Consider the following 19896-nt stretch of genomic DNA (forward strand, 5'->3'; position numbering starts at 1 on the left):
GTGGGATGGTACTAATGTCATTTGTGTGTGTGGAGTATTAATGTTATGATGCTGGTGGGGACTATTAAAGTTACATAGTGGGGGTATTAATGTAAGTGGGAGTTGGTGGGGGTATTAGTGTAGTGAATGCTATTTAGGTCATATAGTGGGGCTGTGGGGGTTATTAATGTAATGTAGTGGGGGTATTAAGATAGTATGACATTTAATGTATCAGCAGGTGGTGGCTCTCTTTTTTAAATGTGGGGTCTATTAATGTAATGTGGAATTTATGGGGGCTATTTATATACTGTAATGGCTAATATTGCTATGTGAAGTCTCTATAGTAAATGTAGAGGCTAATAATTTGATGACGAGGCAAGGTGGGGGATTATGATTTAATTTTGGGACTGTTTGGGAGAGGGAGGCCTAAGGTGTTTGGCTTTCCAGAAGGTGCTTAATCTCTTAATTCCAAACAGGCCCCTACATTCCAGATTCCAGACGGGATTAAGATACAGCAGCAGGTAGTCAAAGCTACAAAAAAAGCAGAAAAAACAGGAGCAGCTCAAACCGCCACCTGGAGTGATTCTGGTGGAGCAGTCCTGATTTTTGGACCTCTCCTACAAAGTCAAGAAACTTCTGTGAAGAATGGAACACTTGTGTATTATAAGGGTAACAACGTCCATTCTGTAAATTATAAAGCTAATAAATGATTACTTGGAGTTCTAAACCCAGAAGAGAAACATATGGCTTTTTCTTTAATAAGGTCACAAAACTCCTTGGTGACTTCTAATATCCTTATAACGTGCTCGAAGACCTTATTTAGATGTAACCCACATACTTACGAGTAAGCGGATTCTGCAAATGATAGGCCAGTGTTTTCTAGGCCACAAGATGTTTTGGATCTCTTTGTATATTTGTAAGGTTACAGCTTCGGAGTCAATTAGTCTCATTAGTTGGAGTGAGAGGGATCAGACTTTTGGTCTATTGGCTTAAGGCAAAGTAATAAAAGTTGTGTATGGTTGATTTGCAGAGGATGTGTATAGTTGAGGGGCCCTGCTTTGTGAGAGGAGGCAGGGGCCACACTCCTTTGACTGCTAGAGATGAGAAGTGAGAGCCCATGACTTGCTATTCCTAAAATTACTCAGCTTCTGCTACAGTTGACAAACCATAGTACGTTTCTTTTGATAACACTGACCCTGCCCTTGGGTATGAATCCAAGGGCAGAATCCATGAATCTATCTGCAGTTTGTATAAAGTATTTATTATTGTCTATTTATATAGTGCCAATCATATTATGCAGCTCTGTACAGAGAATATGTTGTCATTCACATCAGTCCCTGCTTCTTTGGAGCTAAATTCCCTACAACACACACACACACACACACACACACATACACACATTAGGGTTAATTGTTTTTGTGACGCCAATTACAAGTATGTCTGTTGGAGAAGAGACCCACGAAAACACGAGGAGAACATACAAACTCCACACATATAAGGTCTTCATCGGAATCAAACGGACCCCAGCTTTTTGAAACGGCAATGCTATCCCAGCTGCCCAAATTTATGTTCCTTTTAAGACAATTTTAGGCCAATCATCATCATCATCACCATTTATTTATATAGCACCACTGATTCCGCAGCGCTGTACAGAGAACTCATTCACATCAGTCCCTGCCCCTTTGCAGCTTACAGTCTAAATTTCCTAACACACACACAGACAGATAGACAGAGACTAGGGTCAATTTTGATAGCAGCCAATTAACCTACCAGTAGGTTTCTGGAGTGTGGGAGGAAACCGGAGCCCCCGGAGGAAACCCACGCAAACACGGGGAGAACATACAAGCTCCACACAGATAAGGCCATGGCTCCAGCGCTGTGAGGCAGAAGTGCTAACCACTTGGCCACCAAAACTCTGTCTTCTGCTCAGTTCTAGAGTGATGCAAGACCAAGAAGCCCCACCCTTCAACATAGTGATTTTAAAATATCTGCTTACAGCACTGAGATAGGACAAATAGCATGCTGAGCAGACTTAGTTACTTGAAAACTGTTTTAATATTTCAGTAATACATAGCATCGATATGTCTTAATGTGTAATTGTGAGTTGACTCGCTCTTTAAGACTAAGGCATACATGGCAACCTTTGAAAAGAGAATTTGGGAGATTTTGGGCTGGGGATTGTGGTTGGAGGGCGGGAGGGGGCTAGACGCCATCAATCGTGTCATTTTGGCCCCACCCCGCGGTGAAAACGTCATTTTGTCACAGGGGCGGGATCAAAATGACGCGATTCACTGCGAATCGTGTCATTTTGCAAAGTATATTCCAGTATGCGGGATACTTGCCTGCTCTCCTGGGAGTCCGGGAGACCTACCCGGATTTCGGGAGGCTCCCGGACATTCCAGGAGAGTTGGCAAGTATGGGCTAATGTTTTTTACTATTTCATTTCAGTTATCTCATAGCAATGCTAAAACCATCTCTTTCCTCCGGCCTATGTAAATATCAGCATATTGACGGGAAGAAACAGACACACGACACTCACTATAAATAAGCATTGGCTTTATAGTAAAAATACAGTAGCATATGGCATTTAGATGTTTCACCACTTCTAGGTGTGAAATCTGCCAGGGACCATTAATACATTTTACCGAACAAAACTGTTTTTCTTTTTTTTTTGAAAAGTGAGCTTGATCTGCGTCTTTTCACCACTTATCTGTGGATATATATATATATATATATATATATATATATATATATATATATATATATATATATATATATCATGTAGGAGTTAATTGGTGCCCTTAATGAACACGTCCCCTATGCCAGAACTTAGAGAACACAACAGCAGTAGATATGGAGACAAATGTCCCCGGTTTTACGCTATTAAAATTTATAACAGACACACTGAGCATGCAGGTGTTACTACGTCAGGGATTAAAGCATTTGCTCCAACACGCCCCTTACACGCACCCTCCACTCCCCATCCCACCTCTTCAATCTACAAGGGCCGTAAGCAGCTGTAAGAGCAAGAAGCCACTCAGTCTAGAAATTACTGCAAACGTAACCAGTACAGGGGCAAACGCAGGATTTATAGAGGGGGGTTTCCACACCACGTCACCAGTGGGCGTCACCAGCATGCATGGGGTCGTGGCTATAACATTAGACAGTGCTTGGCTGCTCTCCAACTCTTCCTATCCCCATAATATACATGGGCAATGCTGCGTGCACTACTGTTAGGTGCAGACAGCTCTCCGTTTCAAAGCAGAGCCGTGTGAAGTGGGGCAGGGTCCAGCCACCTCAATTATACAGTGCCCCAGGCTTGGATGGGGGTTTCCGGGCACTAGGAACCCCCCCCCCCCCCCCCCTCGGTTTGCCTATGCAGTATACACTGAAAACACAGTTTGCTCCAGCTCTATATGAGCTGGATAGTTTCTCCATGGGCCCTAAATCTCATATTGTTCAGCTCTGTCGCCAGCATTTCGAGGATACAAACTCTGTAATGGAGACAAACACATGCAAACAAGGCATACATAGTATTGCAGATTTATTTTTATCAACTCACTGAACCATTTTTACTTTTGGGTGGAGTTATCCTTTAAGGTGATACTTGTCTTAAATATATAGCAATTGTACAACATGAATACTAAGACCAAACCATGAAGAGGTAACTTTTTTAGAGTCACTTCCTACTTACAGATAGCAAACTAAAATGACATATATCCAATAACTCCTGTGATGCAACAAGGTAGGGGGTGTGTGGGTGGCAGCGGGCAGCGGCTTCCCTCTATGAGGCTAACCCACCAACTGGGTCAAGTCTTCCTTGTAGTTTGAGTCATCCCAAACCCAAAACATACAGATGTTGGAAAAGGGCCAAATCCTTCGACTAACACATCACTGTTTCCCACACCTTGTCCCAACTAATCACCCAGGTCGATAAGGAATGATAGGACTGAAGAAATATAAACAACAGATTCCTATTAGCGAAACCATGAACTTTGTTAGTTAATTCTGTGAGCCAGTGTATATGAAATCTCTACACATCTTTCTATGAAAGCTGGGCCTATACATTTTTTGCCGGATGGGTCCCAAGCTTTGGAAAACAGGGACAAAAACAAGATCGTACTGCTTAACTCAAAATATTCGGCCTGAGTCATTAAGGAGAGCAAAGCATAAACAAGGAGTAACTTTGCACCTTGGCAAAACCATGTTCCATTGGAGGGGGAGGTAAATTTAAAATGTGGGGGCAGATTTATAGTTGGGGTAGGGCATGTCCTAGATCAACTTTACATTTCAGTGTAAAAATAAAGCTATCAAGTATTTGTGTGCTAAATAAAAAAACAGCCAGTATTTAACTTATGTGCAAAATAATAAACTAATTTGCACCCCTTGCATAGTAACATGGTTTGTCCCGGAGCAAACTTACTGCTTTTTTTGCCTTACTTTCCTTAATGAATTAGGCCCTTTGTATTTTACTGAAGAAAATAAAGTTCTGCTACAACAACGAGGGGCAACCTGATACACTTCAGGGGAAACATTGGGCATCCCTCTAACCTTCAAAGGGGCTACACATTACCCTTAACCTCAGAGAGATAAAACAATACATTTATCAAAGAAAGAAACACTTCTCCGTAATAACATAACAGCAGCATTTTAAACAAGTGTTACAAGCTATAATAAACACATGTAATAATAAAGCAGGAGGAGCTTGGGGTCGCAGGTGAAGGTTTGGAGGGCCGCATGTGCCCCCCCCTGTTGCCCGTCACTGCTCTACTAGGACATGGCTACAACTTCCAGCACAGCTATTACATAACAAGATACTTTAATAAACTCTAATTTTCAGAATTATTGGTTATGATGTGTGACAGCTAAAATATGACACCCCAGAACGACCTCATAGAGGAGAAAGATGCATTGATCTGAACGTTCTAAAGATCAGTTTAACAATAATCTATTTACTTTCTTGAAGGTGTGAGTTATCCTTGAATCAAAGAACATTTTTCTGCCCCAAAGAGTGTCATCCTCTACTCTCTACACAGTAACTACACTCCTGGAAACAAGGTTTTCAAAAACAAAATGTAAATGAAACATAATTTAGTAAACAATAGTAAAAACATCTTATCTGTTATGGACATAATGCAAAGCCTTAAAGCCTGGAAGCTTCATATTAATGGTCTGTATTTAATAAACACTACACAGAAACTTCCCTGTTGAGAAATGCTTCCATATCTCCAGCCGCTGTTTCCCCAGCAGCCGTGGGTTCTATGGTCTTGTGAAAATGAGAAATGTACATAGAAGAAAAAAACAGCAAATCTTAGAATTATCAAAATTCCAGTGTTCTGTCCCCATTCTCTGCAGGCAAATGAGCCTTAACCGGCATGGAGCTGTGTTTATGATAAGTGATGATCTTTGCATTTCGTCTTTCTATTGTATTACACATCAATTCTGCGTGTCACTCTCTCTGTCACTGGATTTGCAAAAGAGACAGAGGGGATAATATACTGTATTTTTTGTTCTGATAGGCTGCAATGATTTTTCTTAATACCACGCTTCATTTAAGCCTTACAGCAAGAAAATCGGACATATAAAAAAAATTAGACAAGCCGGACGCAAACGAGGGACTCTGGTGGCAACGAGTCCTCTCAAAAGAGACAGTTTCGGAGGGGCAGACAAGTTAGAAAAAGCAAAATCCTGGCATTTAAAACCACTGTTACCGTCGTTGAGATACAGATACAAATAAATAAAGCATCCACTCGTCAGCGAATGAAATATTTGACACCGACTGAACTGTAAATGTGACACAACTGTCCCTTATTAAAGCAGGTCACAGCCTTCTTCGGCACAGAGATTTCGAAAAAGCACTGGACTAAATCAGGTCAACCCTGAAACATACAATGCTTCACTATACATGAAAAATGAGTAAAACCTTGGACACCATCATAGACCTCTCACCTAAACCAATGGCAAATATAGATCACAGGCAAACTATCTATATTGTCCCTTTAACTCATCGTGTTCTTATAAGGGTCACCTCTGCCTAGCAAAGGGTTAACAAATAACCATTACATTTTTTTTTATTGTTTTTTAAGCAAACAGGCCAGGAATGCATTGCAGCACACATAGCCGGTTGTCCTCCTTTTCTGGCCAACAAGGGGTTAAAATCTTCCCCAATTCACCCCTCTCTGCCCTAAATCAATATGCACATACACATAACATTCAAAACTGTGTCTTCTGTAGCCCTCTACCACTTCAATCACCACCTCTGTGCCAATGGCAGGCTCAGCTCTCTCTCCAGGCGCTACCTGCGCCAGCTGAGACGCCTAAATTTGCGCCTGGGCATTTAAACAGCGATCTGCAGCTGACTGCTGGGTCTCATGCTGCTGAACATGTGGATCAAGGAGGAAGGGAGGGAGAGGGACCGTTTAAAGAGCCTCAGCTCTGCCTGGAACAGAGACGCACAGCTGTAAATTGTGTCAGCACAGGATACGCACGGGACATTGAAAAATGATCCCTACTTGTCTCTCAACCCCAAGCTCAGGTCTTATTAGAGGGAGCTGACGTACCCACAGCATCCTGAAAGCCACTGTTAACACGCAGCAACACAAGAGAGGAAAAAATAAAAATGCATTGCCAATCCCACCAGGGGCTACTTTAAAGTCTCCTTACAAATAATGCACAAAATCCACACATATGTTTTGCAGGAACAACATGTAACATGATGAGTCCAATCCTCTTAAGTATCTGTACAATGATGCAGTGAAGTAGGCAGCAGACACAGGCAGAGAAGGGGACTGTAAGCTGGAGCTGCAGATACTGGATGCACAGGAGAAGGATGAGCCTGCTGGCTCCATAGAGAAAGGCAGGAATCAAGTGTGTCCTCCTGCTCCAGCTAAAGCAAAGGGATTAAACCGAGACACGTCTAGCAGTTGCTTACCATTCTGCAGGCTTCCCTGGCTGGGCTCAGACAGCGCTTCTCCTCTCCTTTCAGAATCCAAAAAACTGGCTAAGTCCAATCTCTCAGTGGCTGCAAAGATGCCCAGTGTCCCCTCCAGTCCAGCTCAGCAGCAGACAAGCCTCATGGAAAAGGCTGGCTATCCCCTGTGTATGTCCCCCTGGATCTCTCTCCTATTTCTGCAAGAAATGTACATATCAAGCCAGGCGCACACAGGTTACATGAATGGGGAGAAGGAACCAATCCTGCAATGCCTGGGAATGACAGGCACACATGCATTCAAAGCCAGGCAGTACCACTGAAGGATGGAAGGGGGAGACTGGATTTTTCTTCATCCTTCAGTGATGCTTCAGCTGTGCCTTTCCTGGCTGGGAGACACCCACAGGTTGTTCACTCCTGTCTCTTGCTTTCTGCCTTTCACTATTTACTGTGCGCTGCATACAATGCTCACACAGACTATAGGTGCTGTCTGCTTACCTGTCTGGGCAGGTGACTGTGACAGGTGTCAATCACTTCTACCATCTCCCTGGCTGCAGTGATACAATGGTCATATGACATGTTATGTAACATGGCAGAACTCACTCATACAGTTCTATATTTTATTTATTCATTTGACATGAACTATAATGACAGAGACAGGCAGATAGTTCCCCATCTCTTATGTTTGTTATGATGTGATACAAGTGCCCACATACAGTATCATACCCATAATGCATTGCATTTATCTTCACCTATAACTTCTAAATTATGGTGACATGACATAGACCCATTACTATCATCTGAGACATGAGTTATGAATCAGTGAGATAGAGAGATGATAGATAGATAGATAGATATATTGATATGAGATAGATAGATAGATATATTGATATAAGATAGATAGATAAATAGATAGAAAGATAGATATATTGATATGAGATAGATAGCTAGATATGAGATGGATATATTAATATGAGATAGATAGATAGATAGATAGATAGATTTATATGAGATGGATATATAGGTTCATATATACCTTTATTGATAGATATGAAATAGATAGATATTAGATATATAGACAGATGGATAGATACATATGAAATAGATATAGCGATAGATAACAGGTATATAGAAATTAGATAGATAAATAGCTATTAGATAGGTGGATGATTTTCTGGTCGATAAATAGATACAGACATTGATTGATAGATATTAAATAGATAGGTATGAGATAGATAGATTGATTGATTTGAGATACACAGATAGATATGAAATAGATAAAGAGATATATGGATATGAGATTGATAGAGAAATTGATAGACATGAAATAGCTTTAGAGATAAATACATAGATAGATATGAGATAGATCAATAGAAAGATAGATAGGAGATATATATATATATATATATATATATATATATATATATATATATATATATATAGATGTTATATAGATAGATATGAGATAGATAAACAGATAGCTTTGAGATGAATAGATAGATATAAAATAGATAGAGTGATAGATACATGGATTTGAGATCAATGTGTAGATTCATATATACATTGATTGATAGATAGATATGAACTTGATAGATAGATAGATAGATAGATATACATTAGACAGAGAGATAGATCGATATTAGATAGATAGATAGATAGATAGATAGATAGATAGATAGATACAAACAATGATAGATAGATAGATAGATAGATAGACAGACAGATAGATAGATAGATAGATAGATAGATAGATAGATAGATAGATAGATATGAGATATATAAACAGATAGAAAGATAGATAGATATGAGATACATAAATAGATAAATAGATAGATAGATAGATAGATAGATATGAGATATATAAACAGATAGAAAGATAGATAGATATGAGATACATAAATAGATAAATAAATAGATAGATATATAGATAGATAGATAGATAGATAGATAGATAGATTGATAGATAGATATGAGATGGATAAGGATTTGTAGAAGGGGGTTTCCACGCCACGCCGCCAGTGGGTGTGACGAGCATACATGGGGCGTGGCTTTCATTTTAGACAGTGTTTGGCTGCTCTCCAACTCTTTGTATCCCCATCATATACACAGCAATGCTACTTGCACTACTGTTGCACACAGCTCTCCCTTTTTGAGCAGAGCCGTGTGAAGAGGGGCGAGGCAGCAGGGGAGAGAGACAGTGCAGATAGAAACAATCAGAAACAATCTGCACACAAGCTGCAAAGTGGCTGGTCCCAGGGGCAGGGTCCAGCCACTTCAAGCATACAGTGCCCCAGGCTGGAAGGGGGGTTTCCAGACACTATGAACCCCCCCCCCCCCCCCCCCCCAGGGTGCTCCCCTGTAGCGGTAGTTATTACTAGTTGGTGCAGGTATTAATAGGGCAATTTTGCCATTGCCTTCGCCCACTAGATAGATCTCAGAGCAGAGTGGAAGAACGGTATCATCACCACCCCGTTATCACGAAATGTGACTATGGGTTTCGGTGATGTAGTGTGCCACTCCTGTATATGACATTAGACACACAGATTATACAATTACTGGTGGATAGTACATAAATGTGCAGCATAAATTCATTTATATACTGCGACGGTCATCAACAAGGGCAGTGACAGGAAAAGACAGGGAAATATATATACAGGATCAAGTGTCTTATCGGAAAATTAAATTTCCTGGTAATCAGGGAAACCTTAGGTCAGAGCTCCCTTATGTTTGAAACAATAACCGTGTGGTCATCTAAGCTGACATTTCTTCTGCAGTTTAGATGTCAAACGCCCAACAGCTCCCCCCATTAATTCTATTAAAGTGATTATTTAGGAGACATCCTATAAATGTGCAATTCATTATAATGTCCTTGATGGAACGATTATATAATTTTATACCATATTCTATGAAACCGTTTTTGCTTTTTTCACTTAGGATGCACAAATGTCATTTTTATCCATTTTTACTTCTTGAATGGTAGGTTTTCCCTTATGTTTTGTTAAGAAAATAGATGTTTTTACAGTGATTCCCTATTCTCTTCACACAGGGTAATGTCCTCATTTGCGTACCATGGAATAATGAGATAGTCGGAGACATATACATTAAAAACAACTATATTACATAAAAATGTAACAAACCACACAAACTCTTCGAGTAAAAAAAAAACATAAGCGGTAGGAAAATAGTGATATAACATGTTAGAATGTGGAGTATGCAAAATTCCATTCCTCCTCCATTATGTTATACAAACAGTGGGCCTGATTCATTAAGAAAAGTGAGGCAGAAACAGGAGTAAGTTTGCTCCTAGACAAAACCATGTTACAATATAAGGGGTGCGAATAAGTTTATTATTTTGCACATATTTTAAATACTGGTTGTTTATTCATCTAGCACACAAATACTTGATAGCTTTAGGCTGATCCTGAAATTTAAAGTTGATCTAGGACATGCTGTATCCCACCTTTAAATCTGTTCCCATGTTTTAAATTTGCCTCCCCCTCCAATGCAACATGGTTTTTGCAAAGGTGCAAAGTTACTCCTTTTTTGCTTTCCTTTTCTTAATGAATCAGGTCCAGTATGTTTAATGTATGGCCAGTATGGCCTTATCTGTGTGGAGTTTGTATGTTCTCCCTGTGTTTGCGTGAGTTTCCTCGGGTGCTCTGGTTTCCTCCCACACTCCAAAAATATACTAGTAGGTTATTTGGCTTCTATTAAAATTGACCCTAGTCTCTCTCTCTCTCTCTCTCTCTCTCTCTCTCTATCTGCGTGTATGTTAGGGAATTTAGACTGTAAGCTCCAATGGGGCAGGGACTGATGTGAATGAGTTCTCTGTACAGCGCTGCGGAATCAGCGGTGCTATATAAATAAATGGTGATGATGATGATGATGAATTCTAGGAAAGCAAGTATTATGAATTTTTAAGGGGCAAAATCCATTATTCAAATGAGGTGTTTACTGGTCATATGGTAGAAGAGGAGGAGCATAATTCTTTTAGCTAAACATTGCTATTGCAAATTAAAAGCACCATGTGATGAGGTAGTAGCTCCACCGACAAACATACGCTATCCAAACAGGTTTGCTGCATTTGTGCGGTAAAGGCATGTAACGTGTATATACTTAAGGATTGCAAACCTGTTTATGTCATTTAATATACTGCTTTTTATTCGTTATGCAGAGCCAGAGGTAGACAAGAATACAAACTTTTTTATCACACTGTTAGTAAACATTTTCAGAAGTGTTGGGTTATTCGCTAGATTAATGTATTTTATTTCCCAGATATCCAGCAATATATCCATTTAATATATCATTTCAAAACACAAGCCGTTTAGGCTTCTGTGTGAATGCAAAATACTGATTACTGTGTCTGATGCTCCAGGGGCTTCTGTAATGCATTATGGTTCACACTGAGAAACCGTTAGATTCTGCTCCTTCCGTTCTGTCATATAATCAGACTGCTGATATGATTTCCCCAAGAAGCCCTCTGCTGGCCAAACAGCCAAACAGGTTTCAGAGAGTTGTGCAGCTGCATGCAAAAAGGGAGTTATTATTCATTGCAATACTGCAACTATAAGTTCTGTTGCAAAACAAAAAACATCATAGAACTATTGCAGTTAAAATAATATCTGACTTATTTCTTATTTCCTTATTCTCTGGCCCTGTGGTTTGTTTGGCCCCACACACGCCATTATATTGGATTTCATAGTGTTCTCTCACTCCTTTTGGTTACTATGAGCCTTATTCATTAAGGCATGCATTCTAAGCGCAATGTGCGTTTCTTTTAAAACGGCTTTGCGCACTCCCGAATTCTTCAGGGAATGGATCTGAAGATAAGTGCGCAGATGGATTCAGGTGTAGGTCTGCTGTGCTCTGCTACACCAGACAATGGCATACATGCCAACTCTCCCGGAAAGTCCGGGAGACTCCCGAAATTCGGGTCAGTCTCCCGGGCTCCCGGGCAAGCTGGCATTTCTCCCGCATCCCAATCTCACCGAGAATCGCGTCATTTGACGCGATTCTCTGTGAATCACGCCATTTTGGAGGGCAGGGCGGGGCCAATCGCGTCATTTTAGCTCCGCCCCCCGCGACGCAGATTACTGTTTCGCGGGGGGGTGGGGGGCAAAAAAATGAGGCGATTGGCCTCGTCCCGCCCCCTCCCGCCCTCCAGTCACGCCCCCACTTCGGAAACAAGTTTCCGGGAGTTGGTAAGTATGCAATGCACCATACGTCCAAAGCCTGTGTGGATTATATATTCGCAAAAGAATGCACAGAAAAAATAAAATAGAATTAACGTCACCAATTAAAAATAAAGGCATTAACACAGTAAAAGAAAACAATTGTTTTTTTTTATTTATTCCCCATGAAATACATTTACTAGGATGATCTTAGTTTCTACTGAGCATAAAATAATTTTGTACAGTTGCTCCTGTTTACAAACACATGTTAGAGCATACATACACATCCATCATCACTACTGATCAGGACTTAGACTAGCCCTGTAGCTGGAGCAAGAGATACGGCAGAAACACAAGTAACTTTGAGATGACCAGAGCATTATTCGCTGTAGTAAATGTCTTGGCTGCGTTCACGGACATATCTCCCGGTTCTGGGCCACATTCTAGGGCTTCAAACTTATATTCTGCTTAGAGGTGAAGAGAACTCTGAAGATCTCCTCGGTAAGAAGGAAGTGGCAGCGGTACGAGGTAGAGAGAGAGAAGGCAGGAGGAGCGTGGTCGACCAGTAAGATAAGTAAGGACAGCTTGTCCTTTTCTAGAAACTTTTTGGCCCTTTTCAGAGTTTTGCCATGGAGCCCTCTAGTTATACCTCGTCTTTCATAACTGCAAGAGGTCAGACTGCTGGGGAAGCAATCTTTGGAAATCAAATCTTGGCCTCGGACATCCCTCCTGTAGCTCTGTATTAGTTGGCATTTCCATATTCTATGTAGACAAAATCCTACTTTAGTTTGGCAACTCCCAGTTACATCAGTAGACTGGATTCCATTGGCTTTTCGATTACAGGACGTATAGTATATTTCATGTAACCGCTTAACTTGTACCCCTCTGAATGCGCCTTCTCCACTCCTTAATTCTTATTTACATTTTATTGTCCCACAATATAAAATCTTGTTCTTGTACATGGCATAGCCCGTATCAGGCCAATAACACATTCATCTCATACAACACTTCCCATCAGAAATTATTACATTGCGCCCTCCGCAGACTCTGCCATGTTAGTTATTCAGGCAAATAAAGGGATGTAGATGCCATAAAAGGATGTTTGCTGTCATTTGGGGGCAGTTCTGTTGGCTAGATTGGGGGGTATTTTCTATCAATGCACAATTGTGCCATCATTTCTCGCAAACAATCAGCAAATAGCTAGTGGGGGTTAGATAATAAAAGGAAAAGTGTTATTGGCAGGACAAGGTGTTACACATTTAGTAAATAACCCCCACTGGAGTTGTCGTATGATCCACCCCAAACCAATTTGTATTTATAAACAAAGCAACTTAGCAAAAATGAAACACAAGACAAAGACAAGCATACACACACACACACACACACACACACACACACACACACACCACACACACACTCACCCACACACTCACCCACACACACACACACACAGACACCCACACACACACACACACAAACACACACACACACACACACACACTCACCCCCCCCCCACACACACACACACTCACCCACACACACACACACGCACGCACACACACACACACTCACTCACCCCCACTCACCCACACACACCTCGCACGCACACACACACACACACACACACACACACACACTCTTCATTCACGCTCAGACTTTTCCATGCATCGTTTGGGCGACCAGTTTCTATGGATATTTTCCTGTCCTCCAGATGAGGGGTCGCTCTCTTCTACCTTACATTTGCTACTAAAATTATCCAGTAAATCTTCAAATAAATTATCTGAACCGTACAGCATACTCAATATTTGTCTTGTCCAGGGGTTGAAACAGCGCGTTGTCGCGCCCCATAGCAAACATTGAGGCCAGGCGATGATGTTCTTGCCCCACAGGTCTCTACTGAGCAATGTTGGTCTAGTTTAGGAGCATACGCAGCTCAGAAGAGGTCTCCCCTCGGTGCTTTAGAGAGCACATCAGGGGGTGTTGGTACCTGGAAGGGGGGTGCGAGCCGGCACCCTGCACCCTCTATAGTTACACCACTGGTCTTGTCATTAGATAGAGTTCAGGTTGGACCTCACTGGGGCACTCTTTTGCTCCTAGTTGGTTGGCTTTATACAGGATGATGTACAGGCAGAGTAAGTAAGAGGCAGGAGAGGGGCGTTGTCTGTTGTCTAGGATATTTAAGAGTCTAAAGGGATATTCTATATTCTGTTACTCCTGGCGGCCATTGAAATTATATAATCTTGTGAAACACTCCCTGCCCTACCCCCCCCAAAATACTTATCTAGATCTGTGTGTGTCACCTCTATCTGCACTGTCAGGTACACAAGTAATATACATATTTGAAGATGGCGTTAGCTCTTGGGGTCAAGCGCCGAAATTTGGAGCGTCATAAATAGGGCATTTTTGCATTCCCTATAGACACCTATTGGGACTGCCTTTGCCATCGTAGAGGCTGGGGCCGCATATTGGAGATATCTGCTGTGATCCTCTAATAATAAGTAGCCTTGTTACTTTGAAATACGGTTACCTCTTCTGTGGTTCACGAATAGGCCCTTTCACTCTAGTTTGGATACAGTTCTGGTAATCATTATTGCTACCCTTGAATTTTTTGGTATAACCTGTACTAATATCTTGGAAATGTACCAACATCTTTTCATCAGAATATTTTAATAGGATGTCCAAAGTTATAAACCCACAAAACTTTCCTTTTCAAATAAAGTAGTAATGTCAAATATAAAATATGTCCTAAACAGTTTTAAAGGTACCCTTCCTTAAAATTTGGTTGCAGACACTTTGACTGCCCCCGAACGTTTGTTGCAGCCATCTATAAGCTTCGTGCACCTCTTTGCTGGTAGTTTCTCCCACTCTTCCACTGCAATTTGTTGAAGCTCTTGAATCTTTGCCGGATTCCTTTTCCCAATGGAAGATTTCAGCTCTCTCCAAAGATTTTCAATTGGATTCAGATCAGGACTCATTGCTGGCCAGTTTCAACCATTCTTTTGAGTTTTTGGATTTGTGTTTTTGGGTCTTTAACGTGCTGGAGGACCCATGTTCTTAGACCCAAACCTAGTTTTCTTACACACGGTAACATAAAGCTATAAAGATTATTCTTGTCTGCAGTTCCAAAGAGCTCTATTTTGGTTTCGTCTGTCCATAGAACATTTGCCCAGAAGGGTTGTGGCTTGTCTAGGTACGTTTTGGCAAAGTCCAGTCGTTCCTTTTTATGTCTTTTTTTCAGCAGTGGGATTCTCCTTGGCCTTCGCCCATAAAGCCATTCTTGGTTTAGAGTGCGGTGTATGGTACAGGTAGAAACCATCACTCCAGATTGTTCCAGGTCAACCTTCAGCTCTTTGGATGTTTTACGTGGTGTTTTTTTCCACAGTTCGCACCAACTTCTTAATAACATTGTGAACCGTTGAAACTGGGATGCCAAGGTCTTTGAAGATGACCTTGTACACTTTAGAGAACTTCTGCTGCTCTCTGACAGCTCTCTTGTCTTCACCATTGTGACACAGTAGCAGGAAATAAAAGGTAGCATTTATACTAGAGATGCTCGGGTTTGGTTTTCTAAATACCATACCCACCCAAACTCCAAGTAGGCTCTCGAGCCGGCTCGGTACTTTTGTGCACCCTCAGATCTGAATGGAAGCAAAATGTCATGGTTGCGTGGTCGGATCTCGCGGGTTTTGGATTCCATAAGTACCTCCCTCCCCAGGAAATCCATCGCCATTGCTCACACAGAAACAAGGGTAGCAGTGTTCTTGTCACTCTCCATTCTCCAGTCAGGGCCATCTTAATAACATTATGGGCCCCCGGGCAAAGCAGTGCACCGGGGCCCCTACATATATATATATATATATATATAGAGAGAGAGAGAGAGAGAGAGAGAGAGAGAGATACAGATATAGATATATAGAGATAGATAGATGTACTTGCTCAGTGACCCTTGAAGGTTTTTTTTTTTCAGGATTATATATTCTATTTAAGAGCCCTGCCTATGGGGCCCCCTTGTACATAGGGCCCCCGGGCACCTGCCCATCGTGCCCAATGGAAAAGATGGCCCTGTCTCCAGTGCCATTGCTCAGTGTCATTGCTCACACAGAAACAGGGGTAGCAGTGTTCTTGTCACTCTCCAGTCTCTAGTCACATTGCTCAGTGCCATTGCTCACACAGAAACAGGAGGGGTAGCAGTGTTCTTGTCGCTTGACAAAAATTGACTGGAAATGACTGAAAATGAATGTTATTGAGGTTAATAATAATGTAGGAACAACAAAGGAGCCACATTATGTGATTTTAGCAAAAAAAAAAATTGGGATTTTAGAAAAAAATCGGGATCTAAAACCAAAACCAAAACACGTAAGGCGGTTTTGCCAAAACCAAAACACGAAGTTAATCCAGATCCAAAACCAAAACCAAAACACGGGGGTCAAGGAACATTTTTTTCTTTTTAGACACTAAAGCTAAATCATTCATTGGTTAATTCTAATCATCTGAGTTCTGACAATTTATCGCGGGTGACTCTAATTTCTAATTTATCAGACTTGAGTCTAATCTTCCTCTTTTTTTTCCAAGTTGATTTGAATTGCTCTAAAGGGTGCCAATAATTGTGTCATGGCAATCTTCCAATTTTTGTAGTTTTTCCTACTGTTGCCTTTTAAAGTTTGATTTTTTTTTTTATCCTTCGCTGTTCTGTGCCAAACATGAATGTCTGTAGACTGAAGCTGTTTCACTACATTCCCTTTTTTCAAGAGATATTGTACATGATGTGCTTAAAATTCAAGAGTGCCAATAATGTTGACCACAACTATATGTTAAGCATTGGTGCAGAGTGCGATGACTACCCTATATATATAAACCTGTATCTGCAGTGTCAAGCAGACAAAAACAAATATATCATTTTTATTTCTATCAAGACTGTAGGATTGAAATTTGATTGAAGCAATGAAAACACAGAATTGTGTGGTGATTCTGGCAAAATCACAGCTGGCTAAAGCTACTGACCATGATCACATATGTCTTTGGGAGTTGGTGCAACCAGAGAGAATAGCTTTTCAAGCTCCCTTCCCACCCCTAACTCTGCCCCTATACACTCATTTTACAAAGCAGCAGCTTTTTTTAGATGGTGAGATGCCTGTGGTAGAAAGTTTCAACACTGCTCAGTGGTACGGTGGCTCAGTGGTTAGCACTTCTGCCTTACAGCACTGGGGTCATGAGTTCAATTCCTGACCATGTCCTTATCTGTGCGGAGTTTGTATGTTCTCCCTGTGTTTGTGTGGGTTTCCTCCGGGTGCTCCGGTTTCCTCCCACACTCCAAAAACATACTGGTAGGTTAATTGGCTGCTAACAAATTGACCCTAGTCTCTGTGTGTGTGTGTGTGTGTGTTAGGGAATTTAGACTGTAAGCCCCAATGGGGCAGGGACTGATGTGAGTGAGTTCTCTGTACAGCGCTGCGGAATTAGCGGCGCTATATAAATAAATGGTAATAATAATACAAATATTCTGTATAACTGTTAAACAAACTTTACTGGTAAATCCTTGAATTCTGATTGGCTATTTTTACTGCGAAAGGTTCTCACAAACTTTTTGGGGGGGCTTCAGCATTTAATACTTGACTTGCCGCCTAAGTTATATTTGAAGGATCTCAAGAATGACAATATTGAAATACTTACTGTACTAAAATTCCAAATCATGTGAATAAATATGATTACTGGAAACAAGTTCATACAACTGATTTGATGAACTTGCAGTGTCCTGTTTATTTTTCGTTAATAAGTCTTACTTTTATAACGTTATAACTTTCTGTTTTAGACCCAGTTGTTGACAAGCAGAGCTCCATGTCCAAGACATAATTGTAAGTGTTACAATGCTTGTTGCGACTTGTTATTATTTCATAAACAAATTCAGAAGCGAGAGGATAATTAGGTTACAATATAAACATTGCAAAATAAACAAGCGCTGCTCTCTTGACCTCAATTAAGGGAATGTGTATAGATACACCCCGCTGTGATCGTTTAGTAATAGTTATATTAGGTGTCCTAGTTATGTGCAAATATACTTAGGAATCACAGGTCAGAAGCATAATTTGTGCCCTCTTTCCCTTTGCATACACAAATTATTCTACTGCCATTATGTAAATAATCTCTAAGATTGGGATAGGACTGTGCAAATGGGGGGTTGGGGAGAGAAGAAGGAGTGACTAGCTTTGATACAAAAAAAGGCAGATATTCAGGCTTGATATTTAAATGGCCCAAAATGGCATGTCAAAGCGGAAATTGACATCCATTAGACCAGGAGACGTTTTTCCGATCTTCAGCTGTCCCGTTTTGGTGAGCCTGTGCCCACTGTAGCGTCAGTTTGCTGTTCTTAGCGGGCAGGATTGGAACCTGGTGTAGTCTTCAGAGATGCTCTTCTACGTACCACTGTTGTAACACATGGTAATTTGAGTTACTGTCGCCTTCCTGTCATCTTGAACCAGTCTGGCTATCCTCCTCTAACCTCTCTCATTAACCAGGATTTTTGCAAACAGAACTACTGCTTACTGGATGTATTGAGCACCATTTTCTGTAAACCAAAGTCACTTAGATCACATTGTTTTCCTGTTTTGGTGTTTTATTTGAACAACAACTGAACCTCTTGACCGTGTCTGTATGCTTTTATGCATTGAGTTGCTGCCACATGATTGGCTGATTAGATATTTGCATTAACGAGCAGGTGTACAGGTACACTTTATTAAGTAGCCACTGTCTGAGTGCATAGAAACTTGATAACATAGAGCCATACAATACCACCATAGCAGGACAGTCATTTTATGAACACTGGAGATGCATACACAAAAGCTGGTGTACTAGTTACTGACATGTGTAATTTTGCACGCCACCACACGGGGCAGTGCTGTATGTAATTATAGCTCGCTAGCAGCAGTCCTCTTGGATAGATTGATAGAGCAATGATTCAAATCATTCCTCAGAGTCTCTGTTGGAAAGCTGGGCCTTTCAGGATGCAGAATAGCAGACACGACAGCAGTGGTTTCCAATGGCAGGGAGCTTCAGACCGAGAGCCATGGAGAGCCAAGACGGCAACAGAAAGATTTAAAAGCAGGGATAATCAGACTGACAATGAAAGATCACAGACTGGAACCTGGAGACAATGTAGTTCTAGAACAAGGTCAGGAAGCATAATAATCTGACAGTGATTAACTGTCTGAAGTCATGTTCACTATCATTTTGCAAGTAATCACCACTAGCTAGAAGAGGGAAGATGGGGTGAGGTATTAGCACCGAGCCTGCTCAGGGTGATTGACTGATTTTTGCCCCAATGTTCATCCTCATCATGCTCAGGATGTAAGGCTGAATTCCAGATCATGGTAATGTTGCTTGTTTTAGAGTTAAGTAACTTCACTGAGGCTTTTACTGTGTGCTGTGGGTCACTGTTCTGCTGGGATATAAATCTTCTCCCACATTTTATTTTTCTTGTAGACTATAGCTGGTTCCCCACCAAAATTTGTCTATAACTTATTCCACCCCCATTGCCCTATATTTTGACAGTTTTGAATCCATAAAGCAAAGATGCCCTCCCAAAGCGTCATGCTCCCACCAACACGCGGCATGCAGGGGTTATGTTCCTGGGATGATGGGCAGTGTTAGACATGCACCAAACATGCTGTAGCGCCACATGTAGGGTCCAATCACTTCATTCCTGGTTCCATTTGGTATTTGGGTCTCCCACATGCTTTCTAGCAAACTGTATGTGAGTTTCTTCAACAGCGGTTTTCTTTTGACACTTTTCCACAGATTAGTGAACTGCCCATGGTTAGTTTC

The 19896-nt window shown here is 41.2% G+C and overlaps 1 protein-coding gene across 9 annotated transcripts in view; it reads right to left on the reverse strand.

Annotated features, from left to right (window-relative positions):
• The window catches only part of TENM4 (teneurin transmembrane protein 4), a 1040112-nt gene extending 1032941 nt beyond the window's left edge, over positions 1-7171 (reverse strand). For all 9 annotated transcript variants that reach the window (XM_075198626.1, XM_075198625.1, XM_075198627.1 and 6 more), the window contains exon 1: positions 6911-7171. The gene's annotated coding sequence lies outside the window, so the exon portion shown is untranslated. The remainder of the gene's footprint in view (positions 1-6910) is intronic.
• Positions 7172-19896: the final 12725 nt, after the last annotated feature.

This window comes from Mixophyes fleayi, chromosome 2 (assembly GCF_038048845.1).
Source record: "Mixophyes fleayi isolate aMixFle1 chromosome 2, aMixFle1.hap1, whole genome shotgun sequence".
In the NCBI taxonomy this organism is placed as follows: Eukaryota; Metazoa; Chordata; class Amphibia; order Anura; family Limnodynastidae; genus Mixophyes; species Mixophyes fleayi.